A 20,554-nucleotide genomic window follows, 5' to 3' on the forward strand; every position below is an offset into this window, starting at 1 on the left:
AATAATATTTAGATAATAATAATAATACATTATTATTATTATTATTATTATTAATATTAATTAAATTGCAAACAGATAATTTTTTAATTTATTAAAATTTCTTTTTGTTAACTTTATAATATTGTAGTAGAAAAATAATAAAAATGAATAAGTTTTAAATTTTGTCAAAAGATTTCATGCAGCGATTGGCGTCTCGCGGAAAGATTACTTAATGAGGTGCAAATATATTACGAAAGTTCCACCGTGAATTAGAATCGAATATCGATGATAATGAAATGGATTTGGAGCAACGACTTCTCTTTCTCAAAGAGACAAAGTTATTACACCAACGAAAGCACAATTAGTTATATTATACCTTTTTTTCAACAAAATAAGGCTCAATTTCTCCTTTGAAAAATAATTATTCTTATTGAAAATTAATATTTTTTTTATTTTATAGTAAATAACGAAATTATTTAACAAAAATTGATATGCAAAATATAAACTGAATTCTATCTTCCCATTTTTTTTTTTTTTTTTTTTTTGGTTCTTTTATCACTGATGTTGATAGTAAGTGGAGCTCATTTAGTTGAAATTAAGTTGGCATTTAATTCTCATTAAAGAGTATAAAGACTTTGACTCAAGGTGCATGACAAAGTACTGAGACTTGCGTGTATATTTTAAAATATAAGGAAAAGATTTAATAGCATTAAAATTGTTAGCGAACTCTTCTTCAACTCTATTTGTCATTCAAATTTTCATAAAGTTTCAAAATTTATATTATATAAAAGACTTCCATATAGAAAAGTTTGCCATAAATCATTCTAATAAATGAATCGCTAAAGTGTATTTTTAATTTTCATCTAATCGTTTTCCAATAGCTTTGATTTAACATCAGTTTTTCATGGCATATTATTTAATGTTTTTTATGAATTAATTTTCGATTTTTCAAAATAAAATAATTCATCATGGAAAGTGGAAAAAAAAATTTCTTTCAAAAATTATACTAAGTAAGAATTAGATCAAATAAAAATTAGCCTAAACAAAAATTAGGACGACAAAAATTTGGCTAAATACGAATTAGATCAGATAAACATTAGGCCAAAAATTGGAACATAAAAATTTGGCTAAATAGGAATTAGATTATAAAGATTAGGCCAAATAAGAATTATAAAATAAAGATTTGGTCAAATAAGAATTAAGTCGAATATGGCTTGGGTCAAAAATTGGGATAGATAAAAATTTAGGCTAAATATAAATGAGATCAGATAAAAATTAGGCAAAATATGAAATCAAATGTTTTTTTTTTCTTAGAAAAATTGGGAAAATTTTAACTTATTTTCTGTAATTTTTTTGGGGTATAAAATTAATGTTTCTAACTTTATTTATTTAGACAGTTTATGTATGTCGGTAATCCAATAAAGTTACCGGATGAAATATGCGCAGTCAAAATTTTCAACTAAATCTCAGATTCTCATACAAGAGTGTATGTATAAAAACAGCTCAGGTGTTCTCACATAAGTACACATTGTTCGATTTTGTTTAAAAAAAAAAAAAAATGTGTGTGATACGTTAAAACTTTTTTTTCTACACTATACACAACGCGTCGTGTGCGCGCGAGAGAGTTGTACTTGAATCTCATTGCAGTGGCTAATCCTTGCTGCCATCGTGTTTCATGCGGATTAAATCCTTCTGCTCGGTGCATATTATTCTCATAAGCCGGGCAAAAGTGCCGTAGAGAAAAATATCGTATTAAGCATTAGATTTCCATCGTGTATGCGCGCTTCTGCCGCTTGCGAGAACGCACGTCTTTTCCTCTGGGTTTCTCTTTTATTTTTTTCATTTGCAAAGGACACACAACGAGCGCGTTTGTTGTAAAAAGAAAAAAGGAAGATGGGGAAAAAAAAAAAAGAAAACGCACAAGAAATGAAAAATGAAACTTTCAACGAGTCCGTGACGATGCATGAGCGCGCGAGGAAACCGCGGCAATTTTTTCTTTTTTTTTCTTTCTAAAAACCTGATTACCCAGCACTTACGGTGTAATTAGCGCTTGAGTATGCATTTCTCACGACCCGGCATCATTTGTACGATTCTGCGTGAATTAAAGTAAAGAATTTCGAAAATAAGTCTCTCTCGCTTTTCGATAATAGGAGTTTGTTTTTGGGTTTTGAAAAATTTTTAGTGTAATAATATTTATTGGGACGCCAAATAAAATTTTATTTGTGCTAATTAAATTTTTTTTATTTAAAACAAAAATTTATTAGGCTCTGAAACAAATTTTTTTTTTTTTGCTTCAAGTAAACTTTTTATTTGTCTCAAATAAACGCCAATAAAATATTTCTCTGATTGGAATCACTTGAGAAATTTTGACGCATTTATTTCACTTTGATTTATTAATTTGGTATTTGAAATAGATAACATTTTACGTGATTGGATTGTTTTAAATAAATTTGATATTCTTTTTGTTAGTATAGAATAAAAGTAAAATCCTTTTTATGGGTATTATTTTAGTATGCTGTTAGTGATGAAATAAAAATTTAGGTTGAACATATAATCTGTTAATGGAAGAGCGGGGTGGGGGGAGGGAGAAGAAATTTTCGAATACTTAACATTTTAAGCATTGAAAAAGTCCGGAAAAGATGAATTCTTTTTTTTTCTACGTTGAAAAAGCGTTATTGTCGACCTAATTTGTAAAAAAGTTCCGTTTTTAGACAAAAGAAGCTTGAGCCTTAATCCTTCTATTAAAGTTTCACGCACGAAAATTAAAAGCGTATTGTACTTGAAATTCTCATGAGAAAGACAATTAACGTTTGGATAAATTTTAAACTGTCAAAACAATTATTTTACTAATACGAGACTTGAAATAATAATAATAATTATATAATATTTTTTTCTTTTAATTGTAATAATAATTTTTTCTTTCTTTTTTCTGTTACAGATTGCGTGAAGAAAATATTGATGTCAAAGTGAGTACATGAATATTTAATTTTTAATTATTTTCGATTTGAATTGAAAATTTGTAATGAATTTTTTTAAATTCATTGTTTAAAAATTACTTTTCACTGTCTTAGATAAAAATTAATTAAACATTTTGATAAATTAACGCAGAAAGTGCAAAATATACATATTCATTATCTAGACTTCTGATGGAACATGTTTCCAACAGAATGCAAGGGGGGAGGGGGTTAACCACCACTAAATTTAGGTGTACATAAATTTTGGAATTCACTTGAATGCAGTTGAAGCTTAGTATTATTATAAATTCGTTTTGAAACTTTTTAAGGAGATTTTCATTATTTAAAAGTATTTGAAATTTTTAAAAATCCAAAAAATGTAAGCATATCGCTTACGCGTTGTTTTTCTGCTTTATTAGACGGTACATCTTGTCAATTTTTTCAAAATTCTCATTGCCCAAAAAATTTAGTTCGTCATTATACCGAATTCTAATTTTATCGTATATGGTTAAATTTATTTTTATTTTTTTAACTATATTTTTTATTTCAAAATTTTGATTCATATGTTCGATTCAATTAATTTGCATCGAGGAAAAAATACCAACATAGTTTCTAGATAGTATGACTATATGGAAACTATCTAGCGCATCTACATTATTTAGAAAGGTCATGATAGTTATACTACCTAGTTTTTGGATAGTATAACTATATGGAAAGTATGTAGTAAGTTGTGGATTGTTTACAAAAATCAGGACAGTTGTACTGTCTAGTTTCTAGATACTTAAACTATATGAAAACTATCTAGTTCGTCCAATAAATATTTGGAAAGATTAGGACATTCATAGTAACTAGTTTCTAGATATAATAACTAATTGAAGACTTTCTAGTATGTCTAGTTTATTTAGAAAGATCAGAACAAATAGACTACATAGTTTCTAGATAGTTGAACTATATGGAAACTATCTAGTTCATATTACAAAGATTAGGACAGTTAAACTAACTAGTTTCGAAATATTTAAACTGTATAAAAACTATTTAGTGCGTCCAAAAAATATTTAGAAAGGTCCAAACAGTTATTGTACCTAGTTTTTAGATAGAATGACTATATGAAAACTAGTGCATCTAGATTATTTAGCAAGATCAAGTCAGTTACACTATTAAGTTTCTAGATAGTATAACTGTACAGAAACTATTTAATGCATGTATAAATTATTTAGGAAGGTCAGGACAGCTGTAACATTTAGTTTCTATCTAGTTTTTTTTGTTTCTATCTAGTTTCTTTCTTGTTTCCATATATTCAGAGCAGATATACTATCTGGATACTGTATAGTTCCTATTTAGTTTCTGTCTAGTTTCTATCAAATTTCTTTTTAGTTTCTATCACGTCTCTATGTATTTTTTATCTAGTTTCTATATAGGTTCTATTCTAGTTTCAATATAGTCCGAACAGTTATACTATCTGGATACTATCTAGTTCTTATTTAATTTCTATACAGTTTCTTTCTAGCTTCTATCTATTTTTTATCTAATTTCTATATAGTCAGAGCAGTTATATTATTTTAATACTGCTTAGTTCCTATCTAGTTTCTGTCTAGTTTCCACCTAGTCCCTACTTAGTTTTTATCTAGTTTCTATCCAGTTTTTGTCTAGTTTCTATATAGATTTTTTATTTAATGTGACAAAAACTATAATTTTTTTTCATTTTAAAACAAAAATCCTTGGAGGATAGAGGTAATATTTTTTTATAAACTTGACATAATCGATTGATAACAATCCTAATTATTAGCTAATCAAATCATCTTATCTCTAAGTACACAAGACATATATATATTTAGTAGATGATCTGAGACGAATTTCGTGGTTGATTTTGAATGTATGTGTGTGTATATATTGATGTGTGTGGGTGTGTGTTATGTGGATTGGAACACGATAATTTAATGCTCTCTATTGGCAGCGAATCCTTTGAACCGAATCCTGGCGCGCCATATGAATCTACATTGATATGGGCGTACGGATGTGTCATGTGTATATTGGGTGTGTAGGATTCGCATTGTGCATCATTACAAAACATTCTGGACAATCCATTCAGTACCACCTTGGTGTGATGTATAGGACACGAAAAGGTCTCGACGGTACAATATAAACAGGAGTTAGTGAGGGGAGGGGGGGTTTTGAAGCACCATGAGGCTACGAAGTTACGTTTATATTAGCATATAGTGTAGCGTCACTTCCGCTTGGATCAAGAATTATGAACGATGGCCTTCCCGGTCCGAGTTTTTAATTTCCTCATTTTCACCATTCGTGTGAATTCTTACTGTTTATCCAAATTTTTAACATTTATTGAAAAAACAATATTAATTAAATTATAAAAAAAGGAGGGGGTGGGGTTGGAAGTTTTTTTTATATAACTTTATTTCTTTAAAGCTAAGATCCTAAATAGTTGATTTAGATTTTTGATATTATTATTTTTCGCTGATTTCAATTAATTAATTTTTTTTGTAAATTTTTTATTAATATTAAAAATTCATAAATATTTTAAACAGTATTCACGTATTCTGTTTTCATTAACGACATTATATAATTCTGACATTTTCATTTTAATTCATATATTCTATTCATAATTAAATGTGATAAAATTTTTAAAATTTTTCATAATTCTCACATGTAACTATTCTTGTTATAATTAAAGTTATGATAATTTGATTTAATTTTTATTCTGAATGAAAAAGCGACCGTTAAGTTAATTCATTTTTATTTGATTATACTGCACATATTTTCTTTAAGAAATTTTTTAATGAAAATTAAATCAAAATTTTAAATCTAATAATACAATTTATTAACGAATTTATATTTTAGTCTCTTTTATATTATAAATTATAGTTTCTATTTTATCATTTTTTATTAATATAAAAAATAAAAATTAATTATAATTTCTTTTATTTTCCTTAATTATTATTTTCTATTTATAATTTTATATATATCCCATATAGGTGATTAAATTAGTATCAACTTATCTATATCAGTGATCTGTATCAAGTTTTACGAATATCAAATATCTATTGGTTCTATCGTCTATAATCGGTATTTCCCTCCGAGGGCACTACAAACCTCTAGAATTTCTAATATCCTAATTTTCCAAATTCCTTGCGGGTAAAAATATTTAACATTAAACAGACATAATATGTGTATACTTCAAAGTAAATATATATGTATATCTCTTTTTTTTATGCGCAAAAAAGAAACATTCCTTTGGCAGTTATTTTATGTGAAAAAATAGTGGTGTTTATATAAAGCATTTTCATATATCTATATATACATTTTAAACTATGTACATAAGCAGGTTTGCAATTTTAACTCTAGAATTTGCATTTTACTGCATCGTACAACCGCTTTCTCTTTTTCATTCACCAACACTGTGAATAAATTGTAAACAACTAGGCAAGCACAGACAATGTTTTATTTTTTATTCTCGTAAATTGACGACGACGCGTAATAATTAAAACGAAAATTTGTTTTCGAGTATTGAAATATTGAAAACTGATTTTGACGATTTGATTTTGAATTATATTTAAAAAAAAAAAATCAAGTCCTTTTTTATATACACAAGTTTTAGTTAATGAAGTGATGTTTATTTTATTTGGTCTTTCGCACAGATTTAGTAATATAGGGAAAATTGCAGTGTTCTCCTGGCAAACCATGTGTTATCGTGATCGTCCAAGTTTCGGTTCCACAATTGCCTCTTGCGACAATTCGAAGCACTTTGTGGGTTTACTAATAGCACTTTTGGGAAACTGCAAGCGACGCTCGCACTTTTGTGGAATAAACGCTCAGTAAACCAAACGAAACTGCAATTCTCCCGTATACCCAATTCCTACAGATTTTATTCGAAAAGCTCCTCGCATATACCGCATGGGAAGGTACTTTTCCAAATCACAAACATGTTTGAAAGTTTCAATTCAATTTTATTAATTTAAAAAAAACAAAATAAACTTCATCTTCTTTTACCAATTTTTTTTCTCTTGTTGACAAATTAGAAAATTATCACGGAGACCAGATTTTTTCTGTGTAGTCAAAATTATATAATGGGCATAATGTAGATTAAATTTGTTATAATCCATTTTTATCCCTGTAGAATTTGATTTAAAAAAAAAATTTCAAATTTGCTGATTAAAAAATATGCTTTAATTTTCCCCCGCCTATTATATCCTTGAAATTTAGATATTTGCTATAGTTTAGCTTAAATTGTGTGCAGAGCATTCAAGACTATGTTTCAAACAATTCAAGCAAATTATGGTAGTTGAAACCCCACTTGAAATAACTTATCCAAACATAGTTTCTATGGTGCTATTAATGCCGAGCACTCAGTTAATGTTACAACGTTAAATACTTTGTTACCTAAATATATATCAAAATTTACGATACATTACTATATGTATAAATTTAACTTGCGCGCAATTATTTTATATTCAATTAGCAGTTAATTTATTATTATCAAAGTCTGTGGTATCAATAATAATAATAATAATATCAAAATTAAATTCAATAAAATTATTGTGATGCAAATCTAGAAATTTTTCATTTGTAATCAAATAATAATATAATTTTGAATTAATTATTTATTTAGTTTCGATGGACAAAAATATATTATGATTGGAATTTATTTAATTGACCTGAAAAATTAAAATGATCTTCAACTTTTAATTTACCGAAAAGACTTTAATTTAATTAGCCTAAAGGAGCGAACGGTTTAGAAATGTTCTTCGTCAGAAGTAGAACGAATATCTGAGATTTCTTCAAGGACTTGAAAAGCATTTCAAAAGTTTCGAAATTATCAGTAGAGAGATGAGAATTTTCCTAGTCTCTCTGTACAATATCCGAATGTTGAACACTTATTCGTTAGGTTTGAATTTCTTTAAAGTATGATGAGAATCGTCTAGATATTAATTTAAGTCTATATTAATTATTAAATATTAAGTGATTCTCTTTAATTTTTGTTTAAAATATTAATTCAATTAGCATACTGAGAAAAAATTATATTTAATTTAAATTCACTGGAGAATAATTTATTTCATTCAATTACTATATTAGGTTATTGGACTATTAGCAAATAAATATTTACTAGAATTAAATAAGTTTTATTTAAATTAAATAAATTTTATTTGAAACAAGTACCATTTAAATGACGTAAATATATAGTAAATAGTTTCAATATAGTTTAACTATTTAGAAACTGAACAGTTTCCATACAGTTTAAGTTTATAAAAAGTAGATAGTTTCATTATAGTTTAAGTATCTAGAAACTAGACAGTTTTCATACAGTTTATGTATATAGAAACTAGATAGTTTCTACATAGTTTAACTATTTAGAAACTGAACAGTTTCCATACAGTTTTAGTTTATAAAAAGTAGATAGTTTCATTATAGTTTAAGTATCTAGAAACTAGACAGTTTTCATACAGTTTATGTATATAGAAACTAGATAGTTTCTACATAGTTTAAGTACCCTAAAACAACCTAAAACAAGTACCATTTAAATGACGTAAATATATAATAACTAGATAGTTTCAATATATTTTAACTATTTAGAAACTGAACAGTTTCCATACAGTTTAAGTTTATAAAAAGTAGATAACTTCATTATAGTTTAAGTATCTACAAACTAGACAGTTTTCATACAGTTTATGTATATAGAAACTAGATAGTTTCTACATAGTTTAAGTACTCTAAAACTAAATAGTTTCAATATAGTTTTGGTATCCATATACCTAATAGTTTGCATATAGTTAAAATATTTTTTGAAAAACATCTGCCTAGAATACCTATTTTAAAACCATTATAAATAATCTAGAACTAGATTAGTTTCTACATAGTTTAAGTATATAGGAACTAGGTAGTTGCAATATAGTTTTGTTATCTAGAAACTAGATAGCTTTAATATAATTTTGCTATCTAGAAACTAGATGGTTTCAATATAGTTTTGGTATCTAGAAACTAGATAGTTTCAATATAGTTTTAGTATCTACAAAACTAGATAGTTTTCATATACTTGGCATCGTTGACCTAACAGTTAAAGGAAATGAAATAAATTATTTAAACTTTCAAATTATTATTTAAGACATTTTAACATTAGAAGGAAATTTTTAAACATGAAATTAAGTAAAATAGCTCACGTTAAATAATTTTTCACATGAATTTTTAACGTAGGAAATTATTGAAGAATCTTTACAATTATGTATATGGAGGATATGAAACACGGTTATATAAATTTTTGAAAAGTATAAAATGCACTTGAACGTTGATGGATTCATTAAGAATGAAAGCAATTTGGTTGGCGTAAAATGCATTTATTAACAAAACGTGTACATTTTAGAGTTTAGTAAGCTTTTCCCCCATTTCCATAATCCACCGCAAATGGGCAATGTAGTTTACGTTGGAGAAAGATGGCTCTCACTCTATCTATCTATCTCTCTCTTTCTCTCGATATCGTGCGGCACATTCACGCGGAATGATGCCTGTAGTGTATTTCCTTTCGGGAAAAGCTGTAGGTAACGGGGCAATGTCGTGGCCGAGGATAGGTATAATTAGAATTTCCCTAATATACGCGATATGTGTCCGGGAAATACGAGCTGTAACGTACACACCCATAAATCTATGCCGTCAGGCAGTGAACTGGCGTCAATGGTCCTTTGACGATGACCAGCACAGCAAAGGGAATGAGATAGAGAGAGGAGTGAGTGTGTGTATGTATGTATGTATGTGTGTGTGTACCTGGCTGAACGTGCGAATATGAATTCATATGAATAGTTTTGATTACGTTCGTCCATGTTTCTCTATGTGAAAATGTTTGTTTTTTGCCTACTAACATATATATGCTACAGTATCTGTGTATGAGTTTGTATACCCACTGTGCTCATTTCCCACAGCGAAAAAAAATGCAAATGTCTTGATAAGTTTTTTTCGAATAACAAATTTTTTTTTATGAAAATTCAATGATATAATGGTTAATTAAAAAATTTTTATATTGATAATAAATTTTTGTTCTCCTATTACATTTGAAAAAATTAAAAATTATTTTTAACTATAATTACTAAATTGATTAATTTTAGTTTCTTGCGTGGAAAAATTTCTTAGTGAAGAATAATCAAAATAGTAAATGTATAGTAAAGCATCTCGTGTAAAAGTAAAGCTGTACCGATACTTTGTAGTTTTATTGTATAATTCACTTTTTTTCATTGAAAAACATCTGCCTAGAATATATATTTTAAAACCATTTTAAATAATGTAGAACTAAATTAGTTTCCATATAGTTCAAGTATCTTGAAACTAGATAGACTAACTGTGCGGTAACTATATAGAAACTAGATAGTCTAACTGTACGGTAACTATATAGAAACTAGATAGTATACCTTTACCGTAACTGTGTAAAAACTAGATAGTTTACACCTAGTTTAAGTATGCAGAAACTGGATAGTATAACTGCACTAGAATTGCTTAAAAACTAGATAGTTTCCATAGTTATAGTATTTAAAAACTAGGAGGTATATCTATCACGACCTTTCTAAATAATCTAGGATCAATAGATAGTTTCCACATAGTATACGTACCTAGAAACTAGATAGTATAACTGCCTTGACCTTTCTGAATAAATTATATAAAAACTAAAATAGAATCTATATAGAAACTAGATAGAAACTAAATAAAAACTAGATAAAAAGTAGATAGAAACTAGATAGAAACTAGATAGAAACTAGATAGAAACTAGATAGAAACTAGATAGAAACTAGATAGAAACTAGATAGTATAACTGTATTAACTTTTCTACATAATCTACAGATGCACTAAATAGTTTCCATATAGTTATACTATCTAGAAACTAAACTAAATAGTACAATTCCTGATTTTTATAAATAATCTAAATGCACTAGATAGTTTACATATAGTTTTGGTATTTAGAGCGTTACATCTTTCTACTTGGGGTTACAATTCAAGCTAGTCTAGCTAGTTTCGTCTAGCTTAAAACTACATAGTTCTCATATAGTTGAACAATTTGGAAACTAGATAGTTTCTATACAGCTGTAGTATCTAGAAATTTGTTGTTCGTTACATTTCTAGCTAGTTTCGGTATAACTGAACTATATAGTGGCTATATAGAAAATAATATATAATATAGTATTACTGCTAGATAAAGATTAGGCCAAATAAAAATTAAGCTTAATATAGATTAGATGAAATAAAAAATAGATGAAATAAAGATTAATTCATCAAATTTTTGCAATTGAATGAATAAAATTTTATATTTAATAAGGGAAATTTATATTGTAAAAGAAAAAATTTGGTAAATTGAACAAAATCTTTTTTTTCCTGTGTTTCGAAAATACTTGTTTGGTAAATAACCAACAACTTGAACAACAGTGAAGTGACACAGACAAAGTGAGTCATAAATGTATATGTGGTTTTCGGAATGTTCGACAGTGTGCCTTTTCAAATTAAATGAATGTTTTTAAGAATGTGTTTGTGTTTTGAGAGAGAGAGAGAAAGAGAGAGAATGTGTGAACGTGTGATTTCTGAGTGTGGAGTGACACAGATAAAGTGGATCGTGTGAGCGTGGGGTGGAAGAGGTTGTGTGAGCCAGGGGGATAGAATGTCTGACAGAGAGGGAAATGTAGAGGGTCGTCCCTATAGGTGAATATATGCATATTCAGGACTCGTTGCAGCAGCGATATGGCGGTATGACGCGGGCTCACACCGGAGATACGAGAGGATAGTCGGTGACGGACTGCCGGACATCCGACCTGTTACCCCCCTTTTCAACCCTCTCGAGCTCTCTGGTTGGCCACCCCGTTTTCTCGGACACTCTCTCTCTCACCCCCCATAACACCACTCGCACACACGTTTTGCACCCTCCATCCGATGGCCCGCTACGTCAGGTCAAATAGGCACGATCTATCTGTCTCCGATCTCCACACCACTCTCCTCCTGGATATGACAACCTTCGTCGTAACGAGCAGAGGCAACGCAGACAGAAACTGGAACCAGAACTCTCAAATCCTACTGACGTGTCAACGAGTTTTTGTTCCAAGTTTCACTTTAAGTGGATTTACCCCGAGGGACAGTCCAATAAAGCTCTCTTTCCCTCTGGAAAATAATTAGTCTTGTCTGTCGGAACGAAAATCGTTTAGGAAACCATTCTTTTTATTCTTTCCCTTTGATTTTCTTTCTTTGGAGTAAGGAAAATTTTATTTCATCCAAACAATCTGATATTGCCTTAATATCACAGTAATATTACATGAAATAAGATTCGTAATATTACAGTAATATTACATGAAAGATTTGTAATATTACCTCAATATTACTTGCAATATTTATTATGAGGCTGACATTATAATGTCACTGTAACATTACTGTATAATATATGCTGGTAAAAAATTGAAACTTTGTGAATTAATATATGAAACTTATATTTATAAGGGCTTATAGCGTTGGTGAGTTTGTGAAAATTTAAATTTTCGTTGAAAAGTGATTATCGCGCAAATGAGTCGTAACTACTTCTTCTTCGCGGAAATGTTTCCCGCCCGCGCGTCTCCGTTTGTAACGTTTCTCAATTAATAAAGTTAACCAATAAAGCATTTCAATGCTACTGCCTCTTTTGGCCGAGCACAGTTCGTTAGTTAGCTCTCATTAAAATTAATTCTGAAGCGTTTTAATCGGGGACTTCCGAGTGAGAGAGAGAGAGAGAAAGAGAGACGATGATTGCAGATAAAACGTCCGAAGTTTTGCAAAACTTGCAGTCGCGAGCAAGTCACGACTTCTATTTCAAACATTCAAATTACCTCTCTCTCTCTCTTTCACCGTCTCCCTCTCTATCCCGCTTGATACACGTTATCATTTTCAAAAGAACTTGAAACAAATTTAAGAAAATGAACTTTTTCCAAGTGTTTGAAATGCTAAATATTTGTGTGAGTTTATAATTTTTTTTTATATCTAGGTCAGTTTCTACGTAACGAGAATGAGAACTAATGAGGAAATTTATTAAAAATATTTTTATATGTGGAAGTGGAAATATTTGTTAATTTATTTATTTTACTTATTTATTTAAAGAAAAAATATTCCTCGGGCTAAATTTATTTATTGTAATAAATCCAACAGTCCAGAGACCAATTACCAAATAGAATTCAGAAATACGAATGGAAATTAAAATATGTGAAAGTGGAAGTGGAAATGCAATTACATAATTAACCTCCTGGGGGACGATTATGTAATTATTCCACATTTCACATTCTACCTTCCACTTTTCGTATTCCAATTTCGTATTCTGGTATTCACTTTTCGCACTCTGATTTTCGTATTCCAATTCTGCTTTTTACATTACGAATTAGACTTTTCAATTTCCGCATTACACTTTTCACATTACGAATTAGACTTTTTACTTTCCACAATTCCACTTTTCACATTCCGCATTCCACTTTTCAAATGAATGTGAAAAGCGGAATGTGGAATATAAAAAGTGGAATTGCGGAAAGTAAAAAGTCTAATTCGTACTGTAAAAAGAGGAATGCGAAAAGTTTAATTCGTAATGTAGAAAGTGGCAAGCGGAATTTGGAATATGAAAAGCAGAATACGAAATTGGAATTGGAATTAATTAATCGACTCCCAAATCAGTTTTTTAGACAATTTGCTTTATTTATTTATTTATTAAAAATACCAATCATTATTTTTTTATTTTATTACCTTTTTTTTTTATTTTGTTTTTAATTTTTTTTATATTATTATTTTATATTTTCAATATTAAAAAAAAATATGTTTCATATATATGTATATATATTATATATGTCTATGTATATATTTCAAATGTCGTGTAGTTATTGGACGCCAAAGCGTTTCTTCTACTTCAGTGGTAATTTTGACATGTCAGAATTCAGAAGCATTGAAATGTTGGTCGAGGCAAGTGACATTTGGAGAAAAATTTTTCGAATCGACTCTGGTCTTTTTCCAGTGAGTAGAGACGCCATGCGACGACTACTATGGCTGAGGATATTCTCGTATACGACTCGCGTTTCTGCAGCCATTCTCTCCTCTCTTTCTCTCTCTCTCTCTCTTTCTTTCTCTCGCTTTTCTGAAGTAACCGAGAAAAATTCTCTTTCTCCGCCGCGTTTTCTCTACTCCTGTGACCGACGTGTCCGTCCTTCCATGAAATAAAATGATTCATTTCGCGAAACTTTTCCAACGTTCCCTGCATACTCAGTAGGTTTTTGAAGAGATTTGCGACTATCTTTTTTCACCTTCTTTCCTCACATGCGATCTATTTTTTTTACCCCCCCCCCCCCCCACCCACCTCTCCTCCTTTCCCTTATATTTCTTCACTTCCATTTCTTATAAATTTTTTTTTCTCACTCCTCATCGTCTATACTTCTATTCTCGAAAGTAAGCACACGAATTGATATCAGTTTTTTCACATATATGCAATGCAATTTTCAAAAGGCACTGGCGTCTAAACTGATTTCGAGATGTACTTCTCGAGAGTCACCCTTTATTGGATTAGTGTATAGAATCGATCTATATATATCTGCCGAGAGAAAGAGAGAGGCGAGAAAACGAGAGAGAGAGAGATTCACATTCCTTGAATCCCGTAACACAAACTCGAGTAAAGTACAATTGGCGTTTGCTTACATTTTTCTTCTTTCGAACCTCTGATAAGTTTCAATTTTCTTCTTCTTCTTCTTCTTCTTCTGAATTTTTCGTCTTTTTTGTTTTCTTATCTCTTCTCCTCGATCCTCGCGTTCTTTTCTATTCTACACACATATATACAGAAGCGTCCGTTTCATAATCTCAGAGTGAATGGATTCGAGCGAGTTGCGAATAAAAAGTCCAAGTGATGTTCGTTTGTGGGAATGTAACTTCCTTCTCAAATCCCGTGTAGTATAATCATTTTTCCCAAAGGCTTCGATTTCTAAAAATAAGAGATGCAGAAAGAAAAAAGAAACTATAGATAAGACGCGTCATGAAAAATAGCCTCAGTGGAAAATAGAAATAAATAAAAATACAATCATGTAAATAGTACACAGCGATAAAAAAGAAGTATTTTATTTAAATAAAAAAAAAAATTCAGAAAAAAAAGGGTATAGGGGGTTAAGGATACAAAAATTGCCGTTGCAGGTATTCTGTTCAAATTGACACCATATATTGCTACCCCTATGAATATAAAATTCTGTAAGTATGAACCCATAATTCGAATTTTTGGGGGAGTTATGGTGGGGGAAAGGAAAATAAAGAAATCCATTTTTCTCGAAAACTACTGAACCGATTTTAATGAGCTTTGAATATGTTATACATGTCGCTAAGACAATTCTAAAAAAAAAATCTCAAAATTTTTTTTTGAAAAAAAGTCAAAAAAAATTAATTTTGAAATTTTCAAAAATTTTTTTTTGGGTGATTTTTTGAAGTGACCACTTTAATTTTTTTTTTAAAAGTTACTTTATAATATCCCCTTTAACATATATTTTTTTCAGATTTTTAAAAAATGTAGTTTTTGAATAATTTAACGAAAACCATCGTCGCGCTACATGACGCAGCGCGCACAGTGTGCTGATGCAGTAAAGGGTGTTCCAAAAGTATGGAAACTTTCAAATATCTCGAAAAGTACGAATTTTTGTAAAAAATGTTCAAGACAAAAGTTGTTCCAAACAAAAAGATGTACATCTTTGAAACCAAAAAATTGGGCCCGGAGCCCAATGTTGGGCCCTACAATGAAAGAAGTGGTTTTCTTAAATAAGACCACTAATTTTCAGTATCAAATTCGTAATCCCCATGAAATTCTGCGTTCAGACATGTGGTAAAAGTGCCCAAAATATTGGGCCCAATCCAAGATATTGGGTCCAAAATTTATCAACAGATAAATAAATTTTAAAAAATCGCATCTTGGAGCGATTTTGAGATCACAGGATTAGAAATTGAGCATAGAGCCCGATGTAAGATTCTGCAGCCCAATGTGAGGGCCCAATATTTTTGGAATTTGTACCACAAGTCTAAGACCAGAATTTCATAACGATTACGAAATAGAAGAAAACTAATTTTTTTACTGCCTCACATTGGGCTGCGAAATCTTACATTGGGCTCTGTGCCCAATTTGAAAAGTAGCTTTAAATTTTTAATCCTGTGACCCCAAAAACTCCAAAAGATGCGATTTTATAAATTTATTTATTTGTCAAAAAATGTCGAGCCCAATCCCAGACATTGGGCCCAATATTTTTTGGCTTTTGTACTACAAGTCTAAACCCAGAATTTCATAACAATTATGAAATAGATACTGAAAATTAGTGGGTTTTATTTAAACAACTAATTTTTTTTACTGTGGGCCTCACATTGGGCCGCGGAATCTTACATTGGGCTTTGTGTACAATTTGAAAATTAGCTTCGAATTTCTAATCCTATGACTCCAAAAACTCCTAAAGATGCGATTTTTTAAATTTATTTATTTAACGAAAAATGTTGGGCCTAATCCCAAACATTGGGCCCAATATTTTTGTCATTTGTACTACAAGTCTAACCCAAAAGAAATTCATGAGGATTACGAATTGGATACTGAAAATTAATGGGTTTTATTCAAGACAACTAATTTTTTTTACCGTGGGCCTCACATTGGGCTGCAGAATCTTACATCGGGCTCTATGCTCAATTTCTAATCCTGTGATCTCAAAATCCCTCCAAGATGCGATTTTTTAAAATTTATTTATCTGTTGATAAATTTTGGACCCAATATCTTGGATTGGGCCCAATATTTTGGGCACTTTTACCACATGTCTGAACGCAGAATTTCATGGGGATTACGAATTTGATACTGAAAATTAGTGGTCTTATTTAAGAAAACCACTTCTTTCATTGTAGGGCCCAACATTGGGCTCCGGGCCCAATTTTTTGGTTTCAAAGATGTACATCTTTTTGTTTGGAACAACTTTTGTCTTGAACATTTTTTACAAAAATTCGTACTTTTCGAGATATTTGAAAGTTTCCATACTTTTGGAACACCCTTTACTGCATCAGCACACTGTGCGCGCTGCGTCATGTAGCGCGACGATGGTTTTCGTTAAATTATTCAAAAACTACATTTTTTAAAAATCTGAAAAAAATATATGTTAAAGGGGATATTATAAAGTAACTTTTAAAAAAAAAATTAAAGTGGTCACTTCAAAAAATCACCCAAAAAAAAATTTTTGAAAATTTCAAAATTAATTTTTTTTGACTTTTTTTCAAAAAAAAATTTTGAGATTTTTTTTTTAGAATTGTCTTAGCGACATGTATAACATATTCAAAGCTCATTAAAATCGGTTCAGTAGTTTTCGAGAAAAATGGATTTCTTTATTTTCCTTTCCCCCACCATAACTCCCCGAAAAATTCGAATTATGGGTTCATACTTGCAGAATTTTATATTCATAGTGGTAGCAATATATGGTGTCAATTTGAACAGAATACCTGCAACGGCACTTTTTGTATCCTTAACCCCCTATACCCTTTCTGTTAAATTAAATATAAGTTCAACAAAATAAACAAAAGTTTCAAATAATGAAAATTCAAAAAATTTTATTCTTCCTTAGCCAGGAAATTAATATCAAAATATTCAGTGAATTAACTGTGCGAGAATTTATTTTCAATAATATCTTGAAAAGACTTGGTTAGAGGAGGAGGTTGGGGGGAGGGAGAAAAAAAATTAAGAAGGAATTGCCATAAAGTTCGATGGCCTGTGAGGCGAGAAATGAAGTTGGAATTATCAAGTGAGGCAAGCTAGGAGGGTGTGACGTTCAAAACGAATATCTATACTTTAGAATCCGGACGACGACGACGACGACGACGACCGATCACATGGGATAAAATACTCGAAAGAAACTTTTTAAATTGTGTCTGAAAAGCGAGTGATTAGTGGATTATAAACATCCCAGGGAATTTAAAAAAAAAGTCGTAGAACTCTGCAAAAATTAGTTCGCATAAAAATTTTCCAAATTATCCTATTTGCTAGAAGCTTGGTATAACCAATTTGTCATTTAGCGAAAAATTTTCATTTAACCAAATTGCTACTGAATGGAATATTTATTTAACTATATATTTACAGTTAAGCGAATTTGATTTGGCTGAATTTTTGTTTAATTCATTTAACCAAACTAATATTTAGCCATACTACCAAATAACCAAACTAATATTTAACCGTACTACCAATAAACCAAACTAATATTTAACCATACTACCAATTAATCAAACACATATTAAACCATAATAATAATTAATCAAACTAATATTTAACCATACTACCAATTAATCAATCTGATAATTAACCATAATAGGAATTAACCAAACTGATGTTTAACCGTACTATCAACCAAACTAATATTTAACCATACTACCAATTAACTAATCTGATATTTAACCAAATTTGCAGTTTACAAAACATTTTGATTTTAGTAAATTTGTAAATGGTTAATTTTAAATTTTACTACATCTCTATTTATCCAAAATTTTATTTGACAAAAATAATTTTTTGCCAATTATATAATTTAAAAAAATTTGGTTAAATAGTAATTTGATTAATTGATAAATTGGTTAAATGAGAATTTAGTTAATTGAAAGATAGGTAAAATACTAATTCGGTTAATTATGAATTTGGTAAATTGGTTAAATAATAATTTAGTTAAATAAGAATTTTGTTAATTGGTACTTTAATTGGTTAAATTACTATTGGGTTAAATAAGAAATTGGTTAATTGGTAGATTAGTTAAATCAAAATTCGGTTAAATTACAATTTGGTCAATTGGTAGATTCGTTAAATAATAATTCGGTTAAATAAGAATTAGATTAATTGGTAAATTGGTTATATGATAATTCTATTAAATAAAAATTTGGTCAGTCGGTAGATGGGTCAAATAATTATTTGGTTAAACAAGAATTTGGTAAATTGGTAGATTGGTTAAATAAGAACTTCATTAATTGGTAGATATGTTAAATGATAGTTCAGTTAAATAAGAATTCTATTAAATAGTTATTGGGATAAATAAGAATTTGATAAATTGGTTAAATGATAATTTGGTTAAATAATAATTAAGTTAAATAATTGTTTGGCTAAATGATTATTTGACTAAATAAAAATTTGGTTATATATCAATTCGATTTATTATTTGGTTAAACAACAATTTTACCAGACATTAATTCAATGAAATCACAATTTTCTAAAATGAAATTACACCCATTTATGTCAAATGTAAAATTATGGCAAATACCATTTTTGGATAATTTTCATGCACTCGGAGAAAATTGTATTCTTGTGGTTCTCACACACATATATACACACACACACAAATACATATATACACAAGGTTTACTATTCATGTTGGGATTTTCGAATCACCTTTTCGACAAGAGAAAGACAAATAAAGTTCCCCGTGGTGAGGGGGGGTGGGGTGGGGGTGATGAGTATAATCGACGAAATCGCCAGATGCAAAAACCGAGCAGCCTCTTTGGCCACTTGGGGCGTGAAATGAAATCCATTGTTTGACGCGCGTCGACAAAGAGTACAGGAGTAGTGCCCACTCGATGGGTACTTGTGATCTCGTGAAAGAACTCACTTCAGGCATTAAGCTTCACTTGACGATTGAATAGGTTTCGTCTGAATTCTAACCGCATTGTTAAACAATGAAAATCTACGCTTTGCCGATCTCTTAATAAATTATCCATATATATATATAGTATGGCTTTTACTTTTTGACACATTCATTAATCATATTGCATATATTGTCGATAATCGTCGCCGTCAAAAATAATGAATTTTCCTCTTTTAAAAATATATAGATATATATATTTTTTCTTTTTTTTTTTTTTTATTTTCTGTTATTATTCTATTTAAAGCTTTGAGAAGGAAGATTAATTGAATCAATTGAAATTGGACCAATTAATTTTTAATTGGGTTTCTTTAAATATTTTATTATTTTCCTTATAACAATCTACGACTTTATATATATATAGGAAATAATAGAAATTAATTCCGAGAGATTTTTATTTGTTATTTTAAAATTTTGTTTTCTTTTTAAACTTTGTTAAAATTGTAACTGCTCTTTCTCTACTTTTTTAAATATCGATGAATTTTTTCAACACCACTTTTTCATATTATTTGCACCATCACGTTCTATTATTGTTTAAATGTTTTATTCCTCAATGTGCAAAAAAAATTCACGTCTCTATACAGTAACGATTGAGTTATACTATATTCTATATCGCTACTGTATAGTTGAAATATACAGAAACTAGCTAGAAATGTAACGCTATGACAAAAGAAATTTTTACATAGGTAAACTATATGGAAACTATTCAGTGTGTGTAGATTATTTAGAAAGGTGAGGACAGTTATAGTATCGAGATTATTATTATTATAATAATTATAATTATAATTATATAATAATAATTATAATTATTATAATTTGGATTATTTGTAAGGTTTATTTAGTTTCTAAATACTTGAACTATATAGAAACTATTTAGTGAATCTATATTAATTAGAAAGGTCAGAACAGTTATAGTCTCTAAATCTGAATTAGTAGTTTTCTACTAATGAAAGAGTACAGATGCGTTTACCAATTGAATTAGTA

The 20,554-nt window shown here is 29.3% G+C and overlaps 1 protein-coding gene across 1 annotated transcript in view; it reads right to left on the reverse strand.

The window, feature by feature from the left end:
- The window catches only part of LOC127277301 (lachesin), a 96,563-nt gene that overhangs the window by 59,726 nt on the left and 16,283 nt on the right, over nt 1-20,554 (reverse strand). The gene's annotated exons all lie outside the window — the stretch shown is intronic.

The sequence above is a fragment of the Leptopilina boulardi genome, unplaced genomic scaffold (genome assembly GCF_019393585.1).
Source record: "Leptopilina boulardi isolate dan_hultmark-lab unplaced genomic scaffold, ZJU_Lbou_2.1 LbouV2_165, whole genome shotgun sequence".
Lineage (NCBI taxonomy): Eukaryota > Metazoa > Arthropoda > Insecta > Hymenoptera > Figitidae > Leptopilina > Leptopilina boulardi.